At 36.9% G+C, this 12,692-nt stretch overlaps 1 long non-coding RNA gene across 1 annotated transcript; it reads left to right on the top strand.

Moving 5' to 3' along the window:
- Positions 1-259: 259 nt before the first annotated feature.
- LOC140329993 (uncharacterized) lies at positions 260-12,617 on the top strand. Its single transcript, XR_011920555.1, has 3 exons — positions 260-323; positions 11,213-11,473; positions 11,597-12,617. It is a non-coding gene; the product is annotated as an uncharacterized lncRNA (long non-coding RNA).
- Positions 12,618-12,692: the final 75 nt, after the last annotated feature.

Raw genomic sequence — 12,692 nt, 5'->3', positions numbered from 1 at the left:
AAATACAAAAGGTTAATACGCAAAAAAATACATATAACACATATGTTCTGCCTACCATTGGGTTCATATTTCTGTTTATTTATTCCCGATTTACACAGCCTTGGCACACCCCAGAGCCCTATTTAGGAAAGCAGAAGATCTGTTTTTTTTCTATGCTGTAGTTTAGTAAAATTTACTTGAAGCACCAGCAGACTATGTAGCTCATCTCTCTTTTCTCCTATGGTCCTTGCACTGCAGCACAACAATTTCTTTTAAATGCTTCTCCCTCTGCCAATTTGAACTTTGCTGCACAAGGACTTCAACAGACTGATTCCAAGACAAATGTAGGTACTTACACTTCTTGAAATAAATGATGTTATTAAATTGTGCTACATTCATTTGTTTGGTTTACTTGCCTGAAGATTATGCTTTAATAGAGCAATCTTGAACACAACAGATCCAGTTATAGCGGGTGGCTAACTCTTTTATAGGATGCGAAAATGTTTTTTATTTTTTATAATTTGTTTTAAATCTCTCCCCTTCTAAAGGGGAAACCCACAGCCTCCTGGGATGTATAGGTATGTAGGTATAGGTCTCCTGGGATATATACCTGTATGTATACATATCCCAGGAGACTGCGGGACACTCCTTCTGTACATGCCCGAGATTTGGCATGTGTCAGGATGGGCTTTCCCATAAAGTAAAGAAAGAAAGTGCTGATCTCATGCATGCGCAGTGAAATTGGAACTTTTTTTTACATTTTAGGAAGACATATCACTTGATCTTGCGTACGTGCAGCGCAGGATTATGTGACGTGAGAAGAACCCAGAAGAAGAAGAAAAAGGACGCTATGATAAGCACTGGAAAGAATAAAATTTGAGCCAGCATGGGACTCGCTAGGCTCAGTTTGTAAATGAATCAAAGGTTTGCCATTGGGAAAGATAACTGAAAAAAAATTGATTTCATGAAAGTTCTTCTTTAGCGTTTGTACCCCCCTTCCATTGTCATAGTAAAAGTAGAGTGCATGCAATTTAAAAATTGTATCTTGACCCAACGCCATCACTGTGTCAGGTGGACTAACAGCAGGGTTTATGTAGTATGAAACAGAAAATGATCTTTTTGCATCACAATATTTTTTTACCTGGTTTAGTTACCATATAAAAGCTTTTTTTCTGAACTCTGAATTTAACCTAAAACATCAGTTATTTTTTTTTTTAAAACCATACAAAAATCACAGGCAGGGATTGTTTATTAAAGGTATGGTGTTCCTATTTTGTTCCCATGAAAGATTTTCTGTGTCGATTTTCAGTTAAAATAGGAACAGGTTTTTTTGAGTATTGCGCAGGAACTTGGAAAAAGCAATCTTGAAAAAAATCCTCCTATAAATAAATTATGGCTGTGTCCTTTCCTGAGTGCACATTTGTTTTATATTGCTCCATGAATGTCCTGTGTTCTATTTTCCCTTTAACTGCACAGCAAGGAGGGTGATTCACCGCAGGTTTGGCGCTAGGAGATGAAATTACACTCTCGTGCATTCATATTTATAATTTTTTTTTCTACCCAAATCAACCCTTACTTGTTATTTTTGGAATTCAAAAAATTTAACAGACACAGAAGATAATTTGTGGTCTGAGCGAGGCCTTGAGTCTCACACCATTCATCAGATAGGTCTAAATGCAAATATTATGGTGCAAGTTATGCAGACAAAACCCACACTTTGACATGGGCCATGTGGTCAGGGTAAGATATGGCTTGGAATCCGCATTCAACCACAGTGAGTACTATTAAGGTTTTATTTATACATTCATAAAGATGCTAAAAATATAATTATATCATTATAAGTAAAATATATTACTTGGTGGACTATTTAGTGATCTTCAAGAAGTTTATACGGACATAAAAAAATATATTGCTCCTTAATAGCCTTAAAAACATAATAGTGCAATACTTTTGGTTGAAAACAACAAAAACATTTCCTCTGTAGAGATATTTGACCTTCAGGTACTGGGATAATCTTTCCAGACATGTGGTAATTTGTCCCTGGCGGATAACTGGGCTAGGATTTTGGGTGTGGAGTTGGTGTGTAAGTGTGTAGAAAACAAATGTGCTTTTGGAAGTTCCATTAGATGGTTGTTTGCTGAACTGAAGAGGAGTTTCTGGAGTTCATACAAAATGAACAATAGATGAGGAAACTAATTATAAAGAAGAGTACAAACCCAGATTTTGGGAAAGCCATTTGGGAGTTGGGAATTGGAAGGAACAAGCTTGTGTGCATGTGGGCTCCACAACCAATCCTTTATTTAATTATTGTTAAACCCTGCCTCAAAGAGCTCACAATCTAGGAGGTTGACATACATGCAATCTATTTTACACACAGTACACACTTCAAGAGCCTAGGAATTAAATAACAAAAGCTGTATGCAACCTGACCTACGGAGAGCCTTGCAAGCTGTGATGGTTGATAAATTGACAAATAATATGCCTGGACAGCACATACAGAAAGCCTTAATTGTAGTCCTTGAGATCACCAAAAGGCCAATCCTAAAATTCATAAATGTCTTGCTAAAGAATGTTCGCAGAGACTGCCAACATTCTACCAATCTAGATGGTTGGATACTACAAACATTCTATAGGAGATGGTCAGATACTGAAGACATTTTATGGGATTTATTCAAATACAGTGACATTCAATAGGATATGGTCAGAAACTGCAAATATTTTACACAAGATGGTCAGACACTGCAGACTTACTATAGGAGCTGGTAAAAACTTGGGACATATCTCAGGAGACTGGACATATGTCACATGAGACTGCTAGAGATTACCGCTCTTACAGTTGTTTGCAAAGTATATTATCCACAATTGTGCTCTATGTTTTCCTCCTATAAATTAGTTGTACTGCATTTGATATTTCTCTCAACAAAATCCATGATCAGGAGAAAGGGTAAAAAATGTGAAAAGGGATCGAGAACACAGAAAACCTTAAGTAGTAGCTGGTCTAAAGAATAATTTTCTTTTACTGGAAGATTTTGCACTTCACAAAACACAGATTTGAGTCTGCAGGGGCCCTAAAAGCTGCATAGTAAGCACCAAGGTGCTGTGTGTGGTCCCTGGATTGCAAGTTCGGTCCCAACAGTCTAAATGTGTGTCTTGCACACGCCCTCTCCATCTGTGCTAATGAGAAGCTCATCCTATTTTCTTTTTAAAACTTGCAGTGAAAAAACTAAACATGAACAATTTTATGAATGCACAGTATACTATACTAATTTACATACCATTTTTATATGTTCCATTTTCTGTTCTACTCCAGAAACTGAATGAGATATTGCTAACATCAGAATTACTCCAATAAGATGGCCAAGAATCAAACTCAATGTAGTTTTATGTAGGAAATACTTAATGTAGATAAAAGATCAACAAAACTTTTACATAAATTCTGCAATAATGTTAGCAATCATGAAACAAAGAATTTCACCATTGTTTAATAACTGCTGGCAGCTTGCTGAAAGCCAGAATATATTTATAATCAATAATGCTTCATTGTTTTGTTGGCTCACCATATGTGCCTTGGGAGCCAGTTACCCTGAAAAAAAAATGCAGCAGTCCAATAGAAGACGATATTGGTCTCACCTGCTTATTCGTGGACAAATTCTCAATCATTATTTTATATTTTAATATCACTAAAATCATACCAAAAATTCCTAGAGTAGAATCCCTTCTAAGGATCTGTTCTTGGTAATGGATTGCATCAATAAATGTGTTTCCAGTTTCTGTGTGTTTCATGTGTTTTTAATATTGCCAAACAAATACGATGTTCTGCACTATTAATAGCACAGCATGCACTATTCTTCTGCAATGTAGTATGTCGGGTAGCTCATTTAAGTAAATTGGCTGCTCTAATGCAACACAAATGGCAACATGCTGCATTTTCAAAAACATAGTGCAGAGCCATAGAGGGAACAGACCTAAGATGTTATTATGCTCAATCTGTGTCTTATTCTTTATTGTCACATTTCTCAACCTTTTATCCTTGAGGAACCCTTTAAATAAATTGCAGGTTTTGAGGAAACCTTGGAAAAATTTTCAGGTCTTTGAGAATTCTTGCTAAAAACTGTTTTTGGTGGTCAATAATAAAAAAGACTCTTAAATTGCTGACCAGTGGAAACAGTTCCCTTACAGTGATGGCTAGAAAAGAACCTTTATAGACAACTAAAACCATCACTGGAGTCATGCAGCTCTACCTAGTGGCGTTGGCCACCGAACTATGCAGGCATCATCAAATGGGAGGTCAAATAGCCAGAGGTCAAGTTACCTTTAGCAACATATGAAGTAGCAATGAGGTTTCACAGAAACATGTTTGAGAATTGCTGCTCTATAGCTTTGCATTACCCCAAGAAGCAGGAAATTATACAATCTTACTTAAAACTTCCTCACACAAGTGCAGAAAACACCAGTGAGCTCCAAAGAACTTTAAAGTGCTTGCAAGTTTGACCCATTTAAAATGATCAATGAAAATCTCTCTCCTTTTCTGTGTCAGAACTTCTTTACTCCCCACCTTAGTGGGGATTCAAAACCAGCTTGAAGTAGGATGATGCATCTTAGAATAAGGTCCACTGCAGGTCACATCCGAATTCACATGTGAATGTGCCCATCAAGGGTTAAGAGCTTAATATTAGGATTAAGTTGGAAACACCAAGATCTGTAATGACATCATTAAAATGAGTTTCCCTGTTCTGGGGTGAGGCAGGTAAGGGATAACTATTATGATAATAAATTATAATAAAGCAGAAGTAAACCCAAAACTAACACAAAACAACAAAATCACACTTACCGTCAATCCTGCAGATCAGTCTATCCGTCGGGAGGTTTCTTCCATCGGGCCCCACACCATCCCAGAATCCGTCTTTGGCCCTGCGCAGAGGGAGCACCAGGCGCCGCTGTCTTCTCCTCTCTTCTTCCACCTTCTTCTTCCCACGCATTGCAAGATTGGGTGACGTAGATTGGGAAAAAAACTTGCCGATCCCTCTGCACATGCGTGAGATCGGCAATTTTTTTCCCTATTCATGAAAGGGGTCCTCCTGGTCATGATACTCAGGGATGTATAGAAGGAACAGCCAAGAGCCTCCTGGGATGTGTGGCGTAGGTATACCGGGAGGCTCTGCGCTCCCATTCATTCTTGATTGCCTAGACAATTAAGAATTAAGAATTGGTGCTGCACCCTTTTTTTTTAAAAGGGCGTTGCACTTAAAAAAAACACCTACAAAATTTTTAGTTTACATAAAAGGGTTGTCTAATTTAATGCAAATTAAAAATTCTGAGTTTACGCTTTAAGATAAATTTGAGTCGATTTGATTAAAAGAAATCAAGTCAATGTGTGATTACTCCCCTTTTACTTTACTCTGAGGCCCTCCTGAATGGATATGAATGTCTCCTATTAACATATCAATTTAAAATGATACATTTTAGTAAACTGACTTTCCCATTAACTTCTAAAAATAGTATTAAATCTGTATTTACATGTGCCTAATGGTTTTCAAATTCAAAGTGAATTTTTTATTTTTAGTGAATTGACCATATGATGCATAATATCTGATCAGTAAACTATGGTGTTTGGTGTTTCACTCTTTACTGGTTGTTAATCGTTTAGTGCTCTGTTGTGCACACCTGACTCTCATTAACCACCTACAATGCAATTTCAGTACTTCCAGCAGGTGCCTGAACAACTAATTTTTTATCTGTTAGCACAAGTCCTAGATAGAGGACTGTTTGTCTTTATGTCTTTCTATTTGTTTGTGCCTTTTATTATTCCTGTTTTTTTCTCTGATATTTGTACTTAGATTACCTATGCTTATCATGCACCTCCTACCTCTGCTGCCATCCGTCAATGCGTTGTTTACCTGCCTGAAATCTAGACACTGTTTATCTCCTCCTGTCCAGGACATAAGCCTGCTGACTCTGCCTCTGCCAGCTGTTTGCACTCATCATCTAAGGATTTACACCATTTTGCATCTGTCTTGCCTAATTTCAGTCCATGGCAACACAGAGAGTCTATTAAATTTTATAACACATTTGTGTTGCTGAAGCTTAGATGTGACTTTCATTAAACATTCAATATTGGTGAATCAATCATTCATTTAAAACAAACTCACTTGGAATACTTACCTAGAGTGAATGTTTGATGAATGTAAAATTCATTGGCCCTGATTCATCATTGAAATCCGCGATCGCGGGAAGCGCGATAATACGTGCGACCAGCGATCGCGGATTACCGCGGTCCGGGGCTCGAGTGCCGAGTAAAAACCTGTCGGATAAGCGCGGCTTCGTGCGCGAGCTTTTTCGGTTGTTGAATAGCGCGATCGCGCACGATTCCGGATCGCTAATACGACTGCGCGATCGATAATACGATTTGGCTTGATGAATCAGGGCCATTGTGTATTGATATGCCACATGGTGGTATTGCACAACATTTATGCACCGCAGCAAGCTATGTGGTCTCTCAGTGTGATTTGAGCGCTATGATGACTTATGTGTCTTGTTACACGTGTTACATGTTAAATGCAATGTTTTTCCTAAGAGTTTTGTGATCTAGAAATATCTAAGGAAGGATCAAAACAATTAATTGTGCAATACGCAGCTGGCCGAGGATCAGGAGTCAGAGGTCACTGTACTCGGTATTTTGCAACTTTCTTGTCTCTTCTTAATGATCTGCAGATGTCCCACAAGTTTTTCTTTTATTTTTTTATTCGTAGAAGAATTGCAAGAAGATTTCATAGTAAGAACTAACCAATATTTATCTATTACATCTATAAAAGATATCTTATATTTCAATTGTATTTAAATACACCTGTATACAAATTATATTATGAAATTATCTCTTAAACTTATGCATCTGGTTAGTTTTACTAATGGTGCTGTTGTTCCCCTGAGAAAGCGAATAATCACCCTATAAAGTTATTTAACTTAGTGAACATGGAAAAAATTCACCAATTCACCAATCTGGTGCAAGAAATATGATTTTTGCTTGCCTTTGATTGGATGATTAAAGTCAGCAGAGTTTCATCTTATTTACTGAAGCTGACATCTCTTCTTCAGTAACAATTCACTTTGCTGAGTGAGCAGCTTAAACTCCTTTAATAAAACAAAACCCATAGTCTTTGTATTAACAATATTTGTATTGCTTTTAATGAAAACACACTTTTATAAATCTAGCCATTTACGTTATATGCTTTTATTTTTGGTATGTGATAACATAATTGTATTATTATTATTATTATTATTAATAATAATAATATTGGTTTCTTATACGGAGTGTATGAAAGTCATCTGCATAAATGATTACTCCACAAAACCTAATGAAGCTCGGATGAACCCTCATTGGCTGTCATGCTTTTAAAGACACTTCTATTGTAACAAACAAAAATTATATTTGGATTGATTGGAGCGTCCTGATTCTCTCTTTTATACCTCTATGGGCTTTATTTAATAAACAGGGAATCAGACTTTCTCCTAAACATTCCCTTGTGGGTTTCTTCCAAGTCTATGTGTTTTCATGGCATGTATTGATTCCCACCAGGGGATATTTGAGGGAATGTCAGACTCCCTGTTTTATAAAGAGAGCCCTGTATATATCTAATTTAAGGGATGTACTTTAAAGATATTTAGTTACTAGATCTGATGACTCTGCCACCAGTGGTTCTTCCACTATTGACCACCAAGAATAGAGTTGTCTGTTTGCAAAGAATGAGCAGCTACTTCTGAATTAACTGTGTCTATACTACTTTAGCAGTAGAATAGCTGCATATAGGGCAAGTTTTAGGGTAGGGCAAACAGGACAATTGCCCAGGGCTCCAACCTTCTTTAGGGTCCCAATTGACAGACTGGAATGGGTACAGAGATCTTCAATGTTTCACATTTAGGAGCTCCAACGTCACATATGCCCAGGGTCTCATTTCGTCTAAAACTGCCCCTGGGCACCAACAATATTTTAATGCACCTAAAAAAGTGGGGTTCCTGTGAAACCTAAATTTATTAAAACTTCAGTAACAAGAAGACTATATTTTATTAATCTTTATTTGTTACTTTCATGTTATAATTCAAAAATAGATCTAATGCCTCTTTAAATTGTACAACGGTCATGAACTTGGCTTTGTGATTCAGTGAGTAACCATCCTTGTTTCAGGTCAGTTACCCATTAGGGAGTAAAGACAGGATCATGATGACAGATATGGAGTCTGATTCTTTAAATGCAAATCAGTTTCCACATTTTTAGTCCAGCAGTTTGGCTATAAATATAAGGAATTAACACTTCTAAAAATAAATGTATTTAAATCAACTAACATGTTAGTAGCTGACACCCTTATAATGTACATGCCCCTCCCTCACAGATTAACTGTGATTACAGTTCATGTTGGGTAACATATGCCGGATTTTTATCCAATTTAAAATAATTTAGGTATGGAGCATATTGAAGGAGATTGACAGGGACTGTAAAAGTTTTAAAAAAGATAGTTAGAGACTGAAAACATGTTACAGGTGAAAGTCAGAGACTGGGGAAATACTATGATAGATGGTCTGAAACCAAAGGAACTTTTATAGTAGATGGGGAGAGACTGGCAGAATACTAAGAGACTGGGGAAATACTACAGGAGATGGTAAGAAGACTGGGAGAACACTATCATAGATGGTTAGATATTGAGGAAATATTGCAGAATATGATCAAAGACTGGGTGAAAACTACAGGAGATGGTCAGAGAATGGGGGAATATTACAAGTAATAGCCTAGCTCTGCTGTCTGGTTGTGTAAATTTAATTATCATCCCTAAATATTTGAGACAGGAACAGATTCAATTTGACAGTTTCATCTGTGTCTTTATCTGTTTGGCTGGAATCGAACAGCAAACCTTCAGCTAAAGCATTAAAACTATTATACTTTTCATTGTATAGCATATGAAGACATAAATACCTTTGTAGTAATGTAATACAAAAAAAAAAAGAAAACATAATAGGAAACAAAGCAGTCAGAGGGGACTCCAATCAGCAGATCAATACTTGAAGGGTGTTTTTTAATCTAATCGTCTAGAGTTGCTCTTTAAATCTATTCTTATAAGAACTGTATAGCTACAAATCATTGTCCAATGATCCATTGTACTCTGTGCACATTCTTCTATGAATGTCAATACTATAGTTACATCTGTGAAGTGTGAATCAATTTCCTTTGTACTACTTCCATTATGTTACCTATTTAAGATGGTGAAAGAATCAATGTCTATGTTTTACTGTGCCCCAACAGTGATATATCATTAGTTACGAGCCTACAAAAAACATTTTGTGTAATAATGGGCACCATCTTTACCAGCGAAAGCCTGCTTGATATGATTTACAATGCTCGTTCAATGCGTCTCTATTAGAATGAACACTTTGCAACAACCGCCTTCGCAAAATAGGCTGCTATTGAATTTGCCATTAGAAACTTAATGACATTGAATGCAGTGAGACAAATTGTTTATCTTTATCCCTTTAACAAAGTAAACATGGCTTTCCTCTGAGGTCAGAGTTAGAGATTATTATTTAAGTGCAGAATGTAGAAGGAGTATGTTACTCTGCAATACCAGTCCATGTTTGTGCTAGGTGTTACAGCAAATGAGCAAATATAATATTTGTGCAGTGTGTGCACAAGGACTCCGCAGAACAAAAGGGGCCAAAAAAGTGGTGGAGGGAGATGGGGGACCAAGCCTATATAGAATACCACCCTATAGAGAAATGGGGTAGATAGGACAGGCTTATTTTCCATATTGCAGTGTTTCTTAACCCGAGTTCAATGAAACCCTGGGGGTTCTTCCAGAGGTTGCTAGGGGTTCCTTGAGCAATGAAAAATTTAGGAGGCATTCTACCCATTGACCACCTTGCCAACATACTGTGAGTTGAGGATATAGTAAATATAGCAGGGGTTCCCCAAAGACCTGAAAAGTAGTTTTAGGGGTTCCCCCATGTTAGAAAGGTCAAAAGGTCTTCAAAGCTGATCTCCAGGCTGATATACAAACATGAATAAATCCAGCTCTGTCATCAATAATACATCAATAAATGTATGTTATTGCAAGCAATGTAACTACCTAAGTATGACATATCATGCTTTTAAAAACTATTGTACAGTCAAGCTCAGACTGAATGGGCGAGATATGTTCATTTGTGTGTTGCTTTTTCTTCCACTGTCCAGCCATAGGTTGGGAAAAGGACAAGACCTGATAATGGTCCCAGTCACTACCTAATCATGGCAGATTGATAAACAACTAATCAAGAATGACTGCTGTTTACTTCTATTGAGGAGAGCACAGCAGGGTGCCACTTGCCCATTCTCCTCCCTCCCCTCTCCATACCAGGATGGGGCTGTTCATTCATTTAAAACAATCATGATTCCAGTTGTTTCCAGCAATAGTCTTTTAACATCCTACAGTTGTATGTTTTTAGAAGGTTTTAGCTTTTGTGATTCAATATTTTACATCATGATCATCATTTTATTCCCAATCTGCATTGATCCGTTTTCTGCTTTTCATAGTACACATCCCTCAAAACCCCCCTATGGAGGTCTCTGCTATCAAAGTGTTGGTCTCCATCGGCCCCTATATATTGAGAATCAGGTTTGACTGTCATATTATGAATTTGCCAGCACCAGTAAAAGTGCCTGAGAATAGTACGTCGATCAAAAAATTGGCGTGTTAGCTGATTGCCACTTGTATGAATAGTTATAATAATACCAGGGTTTTTTTACTTTTCTGATGCATTTTACCCTAGCGCCTAATCTATGACTAAGCCATGCTATAAAGTGAAATGCGTCAGTAAAGGAGCTACGTGTCTGGAATAATGTTAACTTGCAACAATAAAGTTTAATTGCATGCTGAATAAGAAATTGCAGCGATGCAAAGCGTGCGGTTATTACCTGTAAAGCCTTCCCTGCTTAGGTAATTTATAAACATAGAAAGGACATTAAATTATATGTTTCTTTAGCTGATGGAAACTGATGTGAATAGATCTATACAATCAATAAACAGCAGCAGTGTTAACCAGTGCAATTTAAAGCAATAAATATATATAAATCTACAAATATCCATATATGAAACTGTCATCCAGCCATATGTTATATTGGAAATGTATGAAATTCACTTTAAGAAACTGGCAATTTTTCAGATCTTTCTACCTACATATTGTTGCTACATTCTTCATCTTATTCCCTCTCCAGAGATCGGTGGATAGAGACATAGTAAAGTGATATTGATTTTCGCACTGGACTGCACTCCAGCTAAAATGGGCAAGAACAAACATACCGTATCTCTTGATTAAGCCTGAGTTTAAATCCAAGAAGAATTAGATTTCATTCTGCGAGTCTCCTTCCTCTCAATCCCCTCAGAAAATAACAGGATTCCAGAAAATCCACAGTTCAGAACTCTGCATGCCAGGACCAAATTCAAGGAGTTTAGTGTGAAACAAGACCCTTTCTGAGGTATATTTATAAATGGTATATATATATATATATATATATATATATATCCCTGTTACCTATATTTTGTTTGTTTGTTTAATAAAGCCTAATTTATTAAAGTGGAAAAAAAAATCTATTTGTCAGCAGGCTGCTAAAAACACAGATGAGAAGAGTTCTATCAATGTGACACCCATTTAAAAATTGAGGGTGTGCAGCAATTAAAACATAGACCGATGAAGAGCAACCGATCCCCGAAATGAGTACTGATGATGGACACTGCACGAAGAAGGAGTTTTGAGACAAGGAACCAAGTAGATCATATGGTAATCCAATATTTTGGCCAAGTCTTATGAACAAGCCACTTTGCAGGAATAGACCTTCTCTTTACATAAGAATTTTAGTTTTTTGTGTGATCAAGTTGTATGTTTTATCCTCAGTAAATTCATATGTACAAAATGTTTGGGTTCTTGTTGTTGTTCTTTTGTTACTAAAAGCTTCACAGCAACACTGCATAATGGCATTTTATGATCAAATTTAATCAAATTCAAGTTTTTATATATTTTATTTTTATCTTGGTTATAAACTTGTATTTAAGCTTGTATTTATAAGTTTGTTTTTTTGCACTAGAATAAAGATTTAGTTCATTTTATATTTTATATTGTAATCCTACTTCTAGTTTTTATGCACTCCGTATTGTATATGTGCAAATCCAAGTGCTGTTGGGTGGTTTATTATATCTATATTAGCAAAAAAGTGCTAACCTTTCTATTATTATTATTATTATTCTTAATATTATTAATAAACAGGATTTACATAGAACCAACATATTACGCAGCGCTGTACATTAAATAGGGGTTGCAAATGACAGACTAATACAGACAGTGACACTGGCGGAGAGGACCCTGCCCCGAAGAGCTTACAATTTAGTAGGTGGGGGAATTTCACACACAATAGGATGGGAGATATGTAGTGGAGGGAAATAGTGATGGTTTCAAAAGACAGAAGGCAGATAGGCAAGTTTGAAAAAATGGGTTCTGAGTACTCTTTTAATTGAGCAGAAAGTAGGAGCAAGCGGAATAGTATGAGGAAGACCATTCCAGAGAGTCTGGGCAGCTCTAGAGAAGTCTTGTATCCGTGCGTGAGATGAGGTTATGAGTGAGGAAGACATTAGTAGGTCTTAGGAGGAGTGGAGCGAGCGGCTAGGGCAGGGGTCTGCAACCTGCGGCTCCGGAGCCGCATG

Source organism: Pyxicephalus adspersus, chromosome 4 (assembly GCF_032062135.1).
Source record: "Pyxicephalus adspersus chromosome 4, UCB_Pads_2.0, whole genome shotgun sequence".
NCBI classification, from domain to species: domain Eukaryota; kingdom Metazoa; phylum Chordata; class Amphibia; order Anura; family Pyxicephalidae; genus Pyxicephalus; species Pyxicephalus adspersus.
Note: the sequence above shows the minus strand (reverse complement) of the source record. Positions and strands in the feature narration are given on the sequence as shown.